Below are 16804 nucleotides of genomic sequence, written 5' to 3'. Positions count from 1 at the left end.
GAAAGCATAGTTTTTCCTCTTAACCTTGATGGAAAAATGCTTGATATATTTGGAGTGGGATCAAAATTCACACCACATCAATCAGACATGCATAAAAAAATAATAAGGAATGCATCTTTATTTCCCTTCATTAGCTCATCTTGCTCAGAGTCCATTGGCACTGATAAAAGGATGGGCATCTTTTCCTTGACGGTTTCCATACTCTCCACGCTAAAAAAGTTTCTTTGGGGTAAATATTGAGTTCATTCAAAGCTCAAACCCTCTTTCAGGGCAGTTTCTCCCCTCTGAAGAATTTCCCCCTTTCCCTCTTCTCTTGTTCTAGAGTAGAAGACTGTGTCAGGCAGGGTAGGAAGAACTTCTGGTCCCCAGGTTGTCCTCTGAAGCCATAGGCTTCTGCAGAAGAGCGAGCTCCCTGGGCTTTGTTGTTTACAGAGGGGTGATCAACCCCATGCACCTCGGACAATGTGCTGGTGTCCCCAGCTGATGTCCGGGGGTTTGCTCACATTGTTTCCATGGGTCTGTGGATTCTGCACTCTGGCCCCAAGCCTCATCCAGTCAGATGGTTTCCTTGGCACCTATATTCTCTTCTCTCCTCCTCCTGTTTTCCCCTTGCCATTTTAGTGCCATTAGACCCTGTATGTGAGGCCCCCAGTTCCCTTCCCCACGTCAAGATTGCTAGCAGTCTGTAAGAGGTTGGCTGTTTTCCCAGCTCACACTGTGTTCAGATTTCTCCCCCAACCCTCAAGCCTCTCAGATTGCCCCTATGCCCAAGTCTGGCCCTGGCCCTGGCGCTTCTCCCTTCCCTCTCATTCAGCTCCTTCCCATAGCCCAGGAAGGCTGTCTGGGGGGTTAGGGAATTAGTCCCTTCTTGAGGCTGGGAGCTGCCTATTTCTCCCTTCTGCCCTAGAACCAGTCCTCCAACATCCAGCTCATCAGACCACACACGTTTCCTTTTTAACCTTTTTTCTAGGTAAGGCTCAGCTTTTGCGAAACAAGGAGTGTTTGTTTCAGACTCTTGTCCAACTATAATCTTTTAAGAAAGCCCTTTCCAAACCAAGTATGGTAATGAGTCTCATTCTCATCGAATTCCGCCCAGGAGCCCAATGGGAAGTAACTTCTGGAACAAATTAGGGAAAATAAATCACCAGAAACAAAAAGATATTCACCTAATGTCTCAAAAATGTTATCTCTGTTACAGATGTTTAAAGTATTTTGGTAGTCTTGACACCACTGTGAGGTGGGCGATGGTGACATCAGCTCCCTGGTGGGGAGGGGCTTAATCATTCATTCTGCAACTTAAATGTCCCAGGGTTTATGAGTCATTCGCAAAAGATTGGTTCAGCAGCTTCCATTCCAAACATGGAAGAAGTAGACTTTGTTTTCATAAGTGGTTCCTAAACATGCTGTGTGTAAACCATCCAGGATACAGATCAATGAAATCGGAATAAAGGTAGAATGTTAGGGGAAAACCCCAGGGTGGGAATGAAGTGAGTCTTGTCACAACAGTGCATCACAGTTTGAAGCCAAAGGGGGATACTCTGGAACCAGAGAGAAAAGTGATTTTTCACCCGCAGGGACCAGAGCTGAACCTAAAGGCTTGGGACAGCAGGGTGGAAATGTTGGGCCACAAAGGATGGATGAGAGAGCAAGTCCCAGCAGTCCCTCCCTGGAGAAAGGGCAGAAACCACCAGGCAAGGGGAGACCTTACTTAGATTGAACCAGAAAACTTGGTAACTAGTCCAATGCAGAAAACTGTGCCCACTTATATAAGGTGTCCCCTCAAATGTATACACATACTTTTTTTTTTTTTTTTTTTTAATATATCTTTATTCATTTCAGAGAGAGGAAAGGAGAGGGAGAGAGAGATAGAAACATCAGTGATGAGAGAGTCAGTGATTGGCTCCCTCCTGCACACCCCCAACTGGGGATCGAGCCGCATGTGCCTGACCAGGAATCGAACCCTGATCGCCTGGATCCTAGGTAGACACTCAACCACTGAGCCACGCCCGGCCGGGCCACATACATTTTTTGATAGCTCAATTGATGTTTTTTTCTTTTTAGATTTAACCCTTTGGAATTAATAATTATTCAAAGTGTGTATACATTTTGGAGGGACACCCTATACTCTTACTGTTTTCTAGAAGCTTGAAGTCTCTGGTGAATATTCAAGGACACAGAGGAGTGTCTAGGCCTTCATTATTCTTGGTGGCAGTTACCATTTTCATTTAGGATTCCAAGGAGATTTGGATACAGATGTGAAAACCCTGGGCGGGTTAGAGTTAGGCTTCAACAGTAGTGGACACTATTACCCTTCCCACATGGACAATGCATTGAAAGCAATTTAACAGAAGTCGTAGATGTGATGCATAAAATCACTATGTTTTCTTCCTTAGAAACAGCAGCGTTCCACCAGCCAGCCCATCAGAAAGTGTTTACTTGCACTCTACTGGTAGACGTGCCTAATATTTCACTCTGCAAAGCGAACCAGGTGCTAGATGGACTGCCATTATCTTACTCACAATAGACTAAAACGGGGGAAGGTATTTTAAGTTTAAAGTTTGAGGTTTGAAAATCTTTGGTATCTAATTACAAAGAAGTAATCTATAGACCTGCCCTGTCCAATACAGTAACCACTGACAACGTGTGGCTCCTTAAATTTAAACTAATTTAAACTAGATTAAAATTTTAGTTTGTCAATCACACTAGCCACATTTTTAAGTGCTCAACAGACATGTGACCAGTGGCAGTGGAAATATAGAAGTTTTCCATCATCATAGAAAATGCTATTGCTCAGCACTAGTACGGACTTCAGGGCAACAGCCTGGCTAGAAAAGAACATTGGTTCAGGATATTTGTTGTTGTTGTTTTTGTTTCTTGATAAAATGGTTCAGGAATTGGACTCAAGATTATAAGAAGAGAAAAACATCATCTTCCCCAGAAATGTAGTACAATTGCTTATTTCACTCTAATTCAAATTGTGTCTAATGGCATTGTGAATTTGGAAATTGAAAAGGAAACTTGGAGAAACCAGTTATTTCTAAACACTAGCAGCTATGAGCTGGCTCTTTAGATGCTTGACTAAGCTCATGTCCTGACCACAGCATGTTCTTCAGAGACAGCTACGACGTCTGAGAGCCAGGCCCACTTGGGTTCAAGTCCAGTTGCACCGTTCACTGTGTGTGTTAGTGTGGACAAGTTTGTGTTTGAGCTCTCTCATCTGGAATTGTAACATCTCTGAAGGGAAGACAGTCGTGTTCATCTGCAAGCATTTTGGCATAAAGTAAATGAAAATGTATATAAAATATTTGGCACATAGGAGAGAGACCATAAAAAAGTTTCCAATTTAGAAGTTTATCTTAGAGGAAATGTAAACATGTTAACTGTAAAAATGTTAACTTAACTTAAAGCTCTAGTTATAAAAATATCAAACCATAAACATTTTAGAAAGTGTAGGTATATATTTATTGGATCTTTGAATGTGGAAGGACTTTTCAAGGTTAAAGGCAATAGAAAACAGAAAACTGATAAATGTGATAACATTTTAAATATCTTTACATCGAACCAATTACATAAACCAAATTAAAAGGCAAACAAACTGGGAAATATATCTTCAACTAATATGACAAACAAAATGTTATTATTCTTAATTTTTTTAAGTAAACTGTAATAAAAAATATATGGAAAAACCCCTAATATTACAAAATAAACAAAGGAACAACATTTCATAGAAGTAGAAATAATCATTGTTAAATGGAAAACATTTCAATGTTAGAAATTTAAAATGTGCAAATGAAAATAGCTGAAAATCCTTTTTTTTACTTTCTTTTCTTTTTCTCTTTCTCTCTCTCTGCCTCTCCCTTGCCTCTAATTGCAGTGATTAAAAAATATAAGTATAGGTCAGGATACGTATGGAAAACAGGCACTCATACTACACAAAAAATGATAATTGTGTGACAAAGATACGCATTTTAGATAGGAGAGCAATGTATTTTTGTTTGGGGTATTTACTAATTGCTGTGTCTCCTGGTCCCACACCCAGGGCTGAGACTGGAGGACTCAGAGTGTACAGTTCCTTCCTTAGCACAGAAAAGACTCTCTTTGGCCTGTCCCAGTTAGCCCGTAAGGTTCTGCTGCTCTAGGAAAGAGTTCCAGCCAAGAGGAAATGGCGGGCCAGCTCCTTCCTGCCTGAGGGATTGATAAAAAGATTATGGAAGTAAATTGTCAGGGATTTTATTCTCCTGAGCCTGTTCAGATTTGTGAGGCCGAATTGTGAGGGGAGGAGTGAGGTGATATGGTAGAAACTTCCAGAAAGGAATAGAGGAACTGGAGATGGGCCAGTAGTGAGCGGGGCACCATGTCCGCTTTGTCCCAATTATTAGCATTTCACTGGCAGGTGGAATAGTCAGGGCAGCGAGCCTAAGGCGGTGGCCCTGGTTGCTGACCGTTTGGTAAGCTGATGAAGGCATGTTTTGAGGGCAATGGACCAGAGGCCTTGGAGGCTGGGGCTGTAGGCCAGAAGCGGATGTAGGTGATGATGGGGTGTAACAGGCTGGGTTGGAGCATAGTTTTGGGGATTAGGTCAGATAAATGATATAAAGTACTTAATACTGTGCTTGGCATAAAGTACATGTTAATTTCATTATACCAAGAATAAAGTCAACTATTGTGTGACCATTAAAAGTTTTACAAATAATATTTTATCTTAGGAGCAAATGCTGTGTTATTACATTTTTAAAGAAAGGATGCAGAGTGTGTATCTTTAATATTATATGTGCACATAAAAGACTGTAAAGAAACATACTGTAGTACTTACAATGTAAGCCTAAGAAGTGAAATTACATATACATGGTGAATCTATCAATGTGTATGTGCCCATTTTTCTGTGCATGGACATGGGGGTTGTTTCCAGTTTGGGACATGTTATGAATAATGCTGCTGTGAGCATTCTTGCTCTATGTCTTTTTGTTCACAAGTGCACACATTTCTGTTGGGTTTGAACCTAGAAGTAGAATATCTGGGTCTTACAGTGTATATGTTCAGCTGCTTTAGTAGTGATGCCAAACACCTTTCCAAAATGATCGTATGAATTCACAGTCATTAGCAGTTTATGAGAGTCCCCATTGTTACACATTTTAATGAGCCTTTGACATTATCAGTCACTGTATTCTTAGCCCTTTGGGTGGGTGTGTAGTGGCATCTCAGCACGGTTAATTGCATTTCCCTGTTGACTAATGAGACTGAGCCCCTTTTCATATGTTGACTGGCCTTATGTGAATGCCTGTTAAAGCCTCTCACCCATCTTCTCATGTATTACTTTTATAATCATAAAAATTACCAATTAAACAAACAAAAATAATTAAATCACTTAGTGCCCTGCCTTTAATCTCATTTATACAAACAATCTAAGGGGTAGCAACTTAACTAGCTCTCCAAAATGGACCACAAACTTTAAGTAGAAATTATTTTATCTGTTCCTTTCTGGAGGTGCTTATCATATACGTTGTTTATTGCTATTTAAAGACTTATCCTATGTCTTCTGCTGGACTATTCACTCCCAAACAGTGACAACTTTTCTGATTCCTTTTGCTTAAGACACTTAACACTGTACGCTGCATACAAATAAAAGTTTTTTGGGTGCACAGAAATGCATGACCTTGAATCACATTTTATATAATCTAAGTATTGGAATGCAAAATTCAAATAATCTAGTCTATTTTCTCATTTCAAAAGTGACCAAATTGAGATACAGCGACTTGGCTCTGAGAGCAAATGAGTGATGCAATAGGCAAGTACCTTGATTCCTAGTCCATCCTTGCTGCCCTTATACTGTGTTGTCTTCTAAGAGGTGAGGAGAAGATAAGAAATGAACTACAGGTGTGACTGCCTCTAACCTAATATCATGGAAGCTCTTTCTACTAAATAATTTATAAACTTAGAAAAAAACTATTCCAGAGAGGAAGCACTTTAACTGTGCCCACACCAAAAAATGGTATCAACAGTTATGCATGGTAAGTTTTTGTCGTTGTATTTTTCTATAGGATGGAGTTTGGCTGCAAAGATGTTTTAAAATCATTATCTTAGAAAAAATATGTCATTGTGACCAAAACGTAAGTATAGTTAATAAACTGAAAATTGTGAGAAAGTGGCAACATTGCAGGGAAGATGGATGAGTTGCTGGACAGTGAGAAATATTCTAAAAGGCAAAGAGTGAATCATGCAGCCTGTGAAAATGATACATCTGTGAATTCCTCAATAATCAGTAATGGGGAGAATATGAGACTGATGAAATGGAAATGTATATATTGGGTTTGGCCAGGCATAGCAAATGTAAGTTTCCGCCATATTCTTGAGTTCAGGCCTAAGATTCAATGCCATTTCCCCTGCTAAAATATAGCAAAGGTAGCAAGAAATGAAGGGCCTCACAGCCATACCCAGAAAATCCTGAAAACCATTTGCACTCCATCCAGCCTTGCCTCCTGCCTAGAAAAGGAAATGGAAGATCCAGCAGGGGATTCCTGGAACCCACCGAAGGGAATCAAAACGTGCATCCCCCCAAAAATGCCTCTATAACATATTGATTATTTTGACCTGAAGGCAACTGAGAAATAGTAGATGAGTCTCTTTTTTCTGCCCAAAAGCCAGGCATAAATTTCCCATGAGAAATATGCTTTCACAATACCAGGAAGAAGAGAACATTCTTAACATTGGAAATAGGGACTCAGTAATGAGTCAAGTCTACACAAAAAAATTTGACTAAAATTACCCTTATCTTCCATTAGTTTCTCACATATATTTCCTACTCACATTCCCAAGCTCCTTTCCTTGGTCTAGTCAGCTCTCCACAACTTATTGGCCGTTGTTAAAATGGTATGTAAGTCTCCAAGTCTAACTGCTTTTGGGGGGAGGGCTTCATTTCTTTCCTATAAAGTATTCTCCCCATGTCACATAGAAATATTAACATCAAATAAATGTTTATGTGTTTCTCTTGCAAATCGGTTTTTTGTCATGGAAGGGAGGAAAAATTCTCCTCTCGTGTCTTTGAGTCTCTGGCTGGGCCTAAGAATTAAGCTGACATAAGCAGGAGAAAAACATACATATTCCATTAAAATTTTACACATACGTGAGAGCTTTTACAAGAGCACAGAGACTCAAAGAAGTGACCAAAGCAGGAAACTTTTATACCTTTTAGACAAAGAAACAATAGCTTTGTGAAGAATTGATGCAGCAAAAGGGTTTGGGTTAGATGTAATAGTTGGTGGAAAGTAACTGGGAAGATTAGGGTAGTGTGACAAGGTTTGTTTGTGCAGATTTAGCCACCCCCAACCCCGTCTCTGCTGATAAACATATCCTTCTTCCTGATACAGGGAGTGCAGCTTTCATACGGGAGTATTATCTCAGGAAGAAAAAGAAGGATCAGAGTGTCCTCTTGTACTTGCTATTTCTTAAGGGCTTATAATTTAAAATAATCAGTATGTCAAATGGCATAATTTGGAGGGACATAGTCTGGTTTCCTTCCATTGGTTTAATTCTTCAGCTCCGGGAAAAAACTTAAGAGGGTGGAAGACACGTTTTTCTCCCCAACACCACATAATGCTTCAGGAACCTGGCTTTTGAGAGGTAGACAGGTCAGGTCAGCCTCCCTTTTTATTAACTTCTGTGCTGTCATAGTCAATTTAGCAGGATTTTCCCAAGGTTAGAAAGTTCCTATGATTCCTGTGTTGGATCCACCAGACCACTCAGTCAAGACATGGAAACTACATACACAATAGCATGGTAAAAATGTGACCGAGGTTTTCATAAATGTAATGCCTGTTGAGATCTACATAACGTCAAGATGTAGTTGCTAAGGGGTTTTATAAAACTGAAGGGTTCAGAACAGGGCTTCCCAAGATGTGCCACTTGGGCATGTGGATTATTTTGAGTTGAAGGCAATTGAGGCCCTGTGGGCTCAAGAGAAACTTTTATCTCTTCCTTAGAGAATTAGAATTTGGGGCCTTGCTCATAATAAGAGTTACCACCGGAAATAACTTTTTATGACTTATATATAGGGCATGGCAAACTCTAATTAGTAAACATCTGATTTTCTTACTGTCCTACGAATTAGCCTCCTCCCCTCTGAAGCCTCCAAGCATCTTACCTCATCCTTAACTTGGGATGCCATATATACCTTATTTGACCTTTCTGCCTCTGAACCTCTCATGCTTGTGGAGTCTCTGACTTGCTCATGTATATGGGGTTTCCACATGTACATATGTAATTACATTCAATTATTGTTCTCTTGGTAATCTGTCTTATCTTGATTTAATTAGTAAACCAGTCAAGAAAACCCACAAGGGTATAGAAAAAGTTCTTCCTACATAGAACATTGGAAAAATCATCAAGTGAGATACCATCTTCCTCAATAGATCTTAATTTAGTTGAAGCTGCTTTATTTTAGTAAAAATATGCCTGATATAATAGCAACATATCCAAGTAAAGAGGAAAAGAGCATGCCAAATTCTGAAACATGAAAGAAATCATTCTTACTCCTATTTGGTGGAAATATATCAAGAAGTAGGACATTAAACACCTTTTGGGTTCTTTTTACTTATAAACAGATTAATGAATAAACTTTTGAAACCTAACCTGTTTGTGCATAGAAAATCTCCTGGCGTGAAAAAATTTTGCAAATGCTTCCCCACCTCAGATACCAAACTGGTTTCTCATAGCCATGACCTAAGAGACTGAGTCTTATGGTTCTTTGTCTTTCCTAAAGTATTAACAACATAACAGATCTTATATATACTTGTTATTTGCTTACTGCATGAAAGGAATAGTCCTTCTCACAGCTTGGAAGGAAATGGTCACAGAACAAAGATAGCACTGGTTCTTTAGTGCATTCAAAGTACAGAATGTTCGGGCAGAGGGCTGGAAGTACATTAGGTTTGTTTTAAGTTCCTAAATGATCTCCCTCCAAAAGATACATGTGTGTGTGTGTGGGGGGGGGCAAGTTTGTAGAAAAGGCACAAACTTTTGAATGTAGCAGGAAATAATCCTTTTTTTAAAAAAATCTTTTACTGGATTGTTCCCAGGTTTTAAGTTGAGAATTTTCCAGGATGAAGTCACCTTCGTGCTATGGTCTGCAGCTGTATAAAGTCTGAAGTACAGTTTTTGACCAAACTCATTAATTTCCCCACCAAAGATCCTTTGGGGGATTTAACAAAACTTTAAATTTCCCTAAAGATAGGGAAATACAGGCCAAACTAGAGATGCCCAAATCTCTGGTAAAAAGAACAGATTTCACTTTGACTTGCTCTTTCCAAACACATCTTCAACCCAAACAGAAAAACAGAAGAGGGTGAAAGAGTAATGAGGCCACTGCCAACCCTGGTGTCTTCTTGCTTCCGTAAAAACAAGATTTAGACTCTTCTCTCCCTTCCCTGCCCCCCCCCCAAGGAAATGGTGTGTGTGTGTGTGTGTGTGTGTGTGTGTGTGTGTGTGTGTGTGTGTGTGGTTTTCCCTACTTCTTCCACTGAAGGAGTGATTCTCAACCTGGGGTTTTTTACCCCTATTCCTCCCAAATATTTGGCAATGTCTGGAGACACATTGATTGTCACACAGGGTTTACTTCTGGCATCTAGTGGGTAGAAGCCAGGGATGCTGCTGAGCATCCTAAAATGCACAGGACAGTTTCTACACAAAGAGTTACATGGCCTGAAATATCAGTATTCCTAAGGCTGAGGAACCTTAATCTAAAGGATTAAATGTGGAGGCCTCACTAGTATAGAATGATGTATGGATAAGCCTCAGTTAAAGAAGAATTAGAAACTACAAGTTGTTTCTGGTAAAACAACAGCAATTCAATGATATGGGTAGATACAACTAAGCTCACAATTTGAACTCAGCCCCTTGGTAGCAAGGTGTCACTGACAAGTCACTTCTCTGTACCTATTGGGAAAAATCTAATAAAAAATGAAAACTCCTCCCAACCTAGAAAACCTTGCTACAGAGGTAAAATAGAAAGAAAACAATTTCATTATTGAATAAACATTAAACCAGAACATGATACACATCACATCCTGCTAAAGGGATTGCAAAGACAGAAATTTAAATCTTTCATATAGCTAAGGATATCCAACCCATTACATTACATGGGTTAGAGTGGCCCATTTCTTCCTAGGACAGATTTTCCTTGCTGATTACATTTCAAAGAGATGGCTCTTAGTCCTCAAAACATTCCTGAGTTGAGAGACTGGCCAGAGGCTTATTTAGCCATTTAAAAGATTCACATACATTTGAAAAGAACAAAGAAATTCTGAAAGGGGAGATGTGCAGTCTCTTCTCTTGCCAACAGGGTGAATTCAGTCTCTTATTTTTAATTCATGTTTACCCTTATACACTTCAAGTTACTTGTTTATAAAAAGAGGTTAATAATAATAGTATCTACTTCTTAGAACTGTTGTACATATGAATTAAAACATGTAGAAGTTTGTTAAATTGATTAAACAAGAAGACCATTTGACTGAGGTGTCTCTAAGGCCATGGAGACCTATAGCCTAGTAAGCAAACCAAAATCTAAGCCTGTGAGTGCCTCAAGGTAACTAAGTCAAAATGCTAAGGACAACCAGCCACAAACAGCCAACTAGGTTTCAAGTTATGGCCAATGCCCTTTCTTTGCTTCCATTTCTTTTCTACATATAGTCATGTGACACTTAACAACTGGGATACATTCTGAGAAATGCATCCTTGGGTGATTTCATCATTGTGCCAACACCTTTATTTAAATTTTGTGAAACCCTAAGCAGAAGATCAAGCTCAGCTGGGCCTGGACTTCTGACCTCCAGAAGCTATAGAGGTAAAAAGTGATTGCTGTTTTGAGCTACAAATGTTATGGTAATTTGCTACGAGCAATAGAAAATTAATATAAGTCTCAAAAAAAGGTGACATTTTACACTTATGTCAACAACTAAGTGTCAGTGGCGGGACCTGATCAGAGGGTTAACTCTGTCACAGCCTATATGTAAGCAACACCTAAAGTTGCTTTGCAGTAGAAAAACCTATTAAAAAAAAAAATACACTAAACAAACCGACAGGGTGTGAGACTCTGGGCAAGTCCCTTCAGCTCGGTTTCCCTTCTGTAAAGTTAGTAAGCTGAACCAGCTGGTAACTAGGCTGTTCTGTTTACTGTTACTCTGAATTCTCTCAGGATCCCAAACAATGAGTGCAGGAGGATTAGGGGTAGCTTTGTCAAAGAGTCCATTTCATAGCTGAGCAAACTGAACTTTTTAGTTCCCTTTTAATAGACACGCTTGTGGGTGTTCCTGAGAGTGTAGACAGGGATTCACCTAAGGCAAGCCTCCAAACAGTTAGTGGCTTTGGCTCAAAAATATTTATAGATACCTTTATCTTTTAGAAGTTTAAATCACTTGAAATACATGTAATTAATCTTTGATTCATCCTTAAAGAATAAAGAGGGGCTTTTCCAGAGGGTTCTGGGAGGCTCCTGACATGCCCTAGCCGGCTCCCAGCAGAGGTAAGCCTCGTCCTCAGTTCTTTGGCTTCAGCGAGGCCATGAGCCTTCTCAGGAGCAGGTTAAAATGAGGATGCCTTGATCTCCACCGACCTGTCCCAGAGCTTCCGACTGAGAAGGGGCTGGAATAGGCCCCAGAAATTTGCAATGTTAGCAAAAATTTGTAATGATTCTGAAATCAAGTGGCCTGTGGGCTGAACCAGGAAAAGCTCGAGACTTGAAGGAAGTAGCACAACAAAGCCAACTGGAGATGACTTGGAGTATCAGGAAATAGAATCCAGCTCTTGTGACTGAATAAAGAAATTCCAATGAAGAAATTTTTATGGGGATGTGGGCAGGTTTAAGGAAATAAGAGAGTTAGTCGAAGCACTCAGGGACTGGCAATAGTGGGAAGCCATCACCACCAGCAGGACCGAAGGAGCAACGGGAGTGCACCTCAAGGAGGGGTGAAGCAAACGCCTATGACTCTGCATGGAAGCAGGGAAGGCACCTTCCACTGTGGAGCCCAACTGGAAGCCAGCCAGGAAGACCCCTCAACACACTCCCCCAAGGACTGCAAAGGCACTGAGCAGGGCAGAGAAGGGCAGTAAGTGGATGGGGGGAGTGTGGACAAGATTGGCAATGAAAAATAATTAGCACATTTTAAATCTCAAGGTCAAAATCACCAACATGAAGAATTGCTGGGCAGTTCCAAGAGTGAATAGACCAAAAGGAAAGCAGTAATTATTACTCAAGAGAATCAGTTACACGAGATGTCCCAGACCAGGCGTCTAGGACTCAGAATGAGGATGTGGTGGAGGAAAGAGAACATGAGGAGAAAAGAAGACGGTAAGGCGGGCCTCTGAGGCTTGTGCACCGATAGATCAGCCTGTTGAAGTCAGCACTGAAAATAATAGAGTCACACCTGAATGTACCGTAGCAGTCTTCCAAAGCCATTGAGACTTAGCATCAGCTCTCTGGAACACCAATCCAAGGTCATTCTTTGCTAAGTATTGCCAAAGCTCACTGCTGCCCTCTGGATAAAATACATCACTAGCAACACTTAAAGCACACATCGAAGCTGCCTTGTCATTATGATTAATGATAGGTCACCTATTTCCCTCACCAGATATGGCCACTATTCAAAGAATTACCAATTAAAACTATTTTTTATGTAACTGGGCTGCGTATTTCACCTCTTAGTACAGCTGAGCTGTACAGAGAAAAAGGAATACCTTTATCTCTTGTTTAACTAAACTGGCTCCCTTCCCAAGGCCCCACCCATTGGTAAGTAGGAGAAAAGCTAAATGTCCAAACCGATTTAAAGCTCCATAATTTAAACAGTCCCTTAGGCTATCTTAAGTCATTGTTGGATAAAGCTACTCAGTGGCTCAGTTAGCCTGGCCTGCCCCCTGCATTTCAACCTAGTTTAAATGGTGGAGTCTAGGTATAGGCATAGAAAAGAGTGTGGTTCCCTGTGGTGTCTGTGGGATCTGGACAGGACCCTGGCCTCGTGAGGGTTCATGGGTTGCACTGGCAGGAATCTGCTCATTTCCAGTAGGCAGCTCCTGGTAAATGCTGGCTCCAGCAATGTTCTTGAAAAGAAATTGCCATGCGTTTCCTGCTCACTGACTCTGCTTCTCTTCAACTCGAATGAACTATGGACCTTCAGGTTGCTATTGTTTTCCCTTCAGCTCCTTAGCCTGGTTATCCACATGCAGCTTTTGCCATGGGATCATCTTGCTTTGTCACAACAGGTCCTCTGACTCTCAACTCAGCATTCTGTGGGGCAAGAGAAACAAGGGAGGTTCCAGACTGCCGGTGTGAGGAAGGAAGAAATTGTCCTATACCTTCAAGGTTCTTTTGGATGGTCTAATAATCAAATACACATGAAAGATATTAGCAAAAGAAAATAACCAAATTTAGTATTGTACATATGTATGGGAACCCTGCATACATGAGAGAGTCAGGGACCCCACATGCACGAGAGGCTTAGAGACAGAAAGGGTGTGACATGTTAATACAAGAAATTCTGAGCTAGGCATGAGGTAAGGTGCCTTGGGGGCTTGAAAGCATCATTGCAGAGTGATAAGGAGAGCAGATATTTAGTAAATAGAAGTTTGTCCTGCTCTACAGATAAGTTAAATGAGGTTATCTCATATCATCTTCCATTATGGGCAAGGCCTCTAATTCAAGCTTTTCCAGGTAGTCAAGGGAGGGGCGTACATTTGTCCTGATCCTGCAGCTAAAGTTGCCTTTAGCTCAAAACAATTTGCATACCACAGAAGCACATCTCAGGGTGACTAGCTCTGAACCTCAAGACCAGCTAGACCTTTCCTGTCTACTCATGTCCTTCCACCCTCTTAAGTACCTAGATGACCACATGTTGGCATGGGCCCCCTGTATGGTAGCCTTCTCGCTAACATCCAAATAGACATGTTGGGCAGTCCCTTTCTCTGAATGATCCCTTCAATTTATCTACAATATATATAGTCAGTCCTCATTATTTACGGGTTTCAGATTTGTGAATTTGCCTGCCTGCTAAAATTTATTTTAACCCCCAAATTAATACTCCTGCACTTTCATGGTCATTCATAGACATGTGCAGAGTGGCAAAAACTTTGGGTTGTGTGTTATGCATATTCCCAGCTGAGGTCAAATAAGGTCACACTCTGCCTTCTTGTTTCCACACTCACACTATAAACAGGTGTTCATTTTATGGTCTATTTAGTGCCAATTTTTCATAGTTTTGTTTTTGGTGTTGGTGATTTTGCTGTTTAAAATAGCCCCCAAAGTAGTGCTGAGCTGCTGGGTAGTGTTACTTAGAGCAAGAAAGCTCTGAAGTGCTTTCTGGAGAGAATACATGTGGTATGGACTGAATGTTTGTGTCTTCTAAAATTCATATGTTGAAGCCTTAGCCTCTTGTATAGCTGCATTTGGAGATGGGACATCTAGGAAGGTAAACAAGGTCAAATGAGGTCTTAAGGGTGGGGTCCTGATTAATTGTTCTCCTATGAGCAATGGTCCAGTGTTTGTTAATTCAGTGTTGGTGATAATGTTATATAATAGAACTACAGTGACTAAAGAGAATTGATTGGCTATAGTCCCACTCTAGGTCAAAAGCCAGGCAGGAGCAAATGGGACACTCACTTGGCTATCGACCTTCCACACCCCTTTCCTCCTTTTCTTCTTCTTTCCACTTCTTAAGGGTCAGAAAGAGACAGCCCCCCTTCCCCACCACACACTGGCATTCACTAGCCCACTCCCTGCTCTTGAAGTGCCTCCTGTAAAACTGGGATCTAGCTGACCAGGCAGGCTCGTTGCTAAGCTGAAAGGTAAAGACATGGTGACAGTCTTTTCTCAAGGTATTGGGCAAGTTTGTGATGCTGTAAAATCCTACATGGAATGTGATTATAATCTCAGGAAGGTGATCATTATCTTTTCTCCTTTTGAATTCCGTCTCTAAAAACCTCCCCAATCTCTTCCTCCTCACCTCTGCTTTCTGCACCTCTAGATATTTCAGGCCAATGAGGAAAAAAATTGATGTACTGGCAAGCCCAAAAGAGCAAAGTTCATTAATCATTCGTAACAAGCTTGTTCTCATTTTCCTTGACAGCCTCGTGCAGTTCTGCACCTTGAATAGTGACAGGTGCCCAGTAAGGTCCTGCCCTTGAGTCAGAAGCTGTCAAGTAAGAACCACCCTGTGGTTGCCACACCTTCGAACTGCAGGAGCAGATTTGTATCTTTCCCCCTTCCTTCTTCCTTCTTTAATTGTCACACCTTGGTGATCTTGCAGCCAAAAATCCCTTTAAGGATAAAACCCCCCAAACATACAATTGTCTTGGCAACACCTTTTCTATTTTGTTCTTGAATACTGCCCCCTCCCATGAGATACCAACTCACAAAAAACCACATGGGTTTGGGGGTTTCATCAAGTATCTTCACATCCTTTCATAATATTGGTGGCACCTGGGGAAGTGCTCCTACCAACTTGAAATGAGACGGCTCTGTGAGTAAAATGAAGAAATCAGCCCACCAGACCAGCACAGCCATGGAGAGTAACCCTACTGATTGACTATTGGTAAACAAGGGAGAGTGACCTCAATAGTTAAAGAAAAAAGAAGTGTCACCTAAGAAATTTGTCAGCAATGGACACAGAGAAAAAGGAGACTCACAAAGGCATGTGTCCCAAGAAAGGACTCTTTCAGAGACTATGTATTTGTCCCGCAAGTCTATCTCTAATATGGAGATGGACATAACAGGCCATCAGAACCCAGTGCTATGGTGCCCTGATTAACTTTGTTGTCAACATACTCACCAAGCAATTTGGTAATAGGGTGACTTGTCTAAAAGGAAAGGGTGAGCTACTTGGGCCACCATGAATATAAAATTTTAAATTATCATTCTAGCCTTATACGTTATCTTCCAGGCATTGTTTGAATGAGTCAGCATCTCAAGTCTAGCCAACCCTTCAATACTTATAAGATCATTTCTACACCTACCAGATTATGAACCAGATATGGGGAAGTGGTTAGTTCTCCAAATAATCGTTGATTTGTGGGGTCTGTCTAGGGGCTGGCCAGGCTTCACATCACTCTCTAGAGCTCCTCCACCTACTTAAGCCTGTTGGGGCCAAACAATTCTTGGGTAATACGTGATATTTCCTTTGCCAGATGATTGTATTGCTTCTTGCTGCCAGTCTGGTTGGAAATACCCTGAGGCCTTGTTATCCCACAATACTCAACACTTCTGCTTCTTGTGAAACAAAGTTCTCAGGAGTAGAGTTTGTAAAACATAGAGTAATTTCATTAAAAATTACCAATACTTTTACAATGTCAGGCAAAAAGTTTCAGGGGAGTTTGGCTTTAAGAGGATCTTCAACCCCACTCCCATCCCCCCACCCAGTGTCCTATCTAGATTACGTTGGGGCCTGCAGGCACGCTAACAACGTGGGATTTCTTTTCCAAGTTTTGTCATATTACCTTGTATCAAACAGAGGCGACATTGCTTGAAGGAGTCGGCTGAAGTTGTTTCACTTCACAAGTTGGCAGAAGCTACCATTTCCACCATCACATCAAATCTACCAATGACTTTAAAACATGCCCACCATCTTGGCTGACCTCTTTGGCCATTTTCTAGCAACTTCTCTTTATTTCTGGACAGGTCCCAGTGCCTGCCTGAATATTTTGCCCTGTTGTCATGAGGCCCTTGCACAGAAGGCAGCCTATTTTCATTTCTGAAGAACAGTGCATAGTAGTGGCAAAGGCTAAGCACACAAATCTTAGTAGGATTTGGTTTGGAATGTAATCCTGACTC

Source organism: Miniopterus natalensis, chromosome 5 (assembly GCF_054644295.1).
Source record: "Miniopterus natalensis isolate mMinNat1 chromosome 5, mMinNat1.hap1, whole genome shotgun sequence".
NCBI lineage: Eukaryota > Metazoa > Chordata > Mammalia > Chiroptera > Miniopteridae > Miniopterus > Miniopterus natalensis.
Note: the sequence above shows the minus strand (reverse complement) of the source record.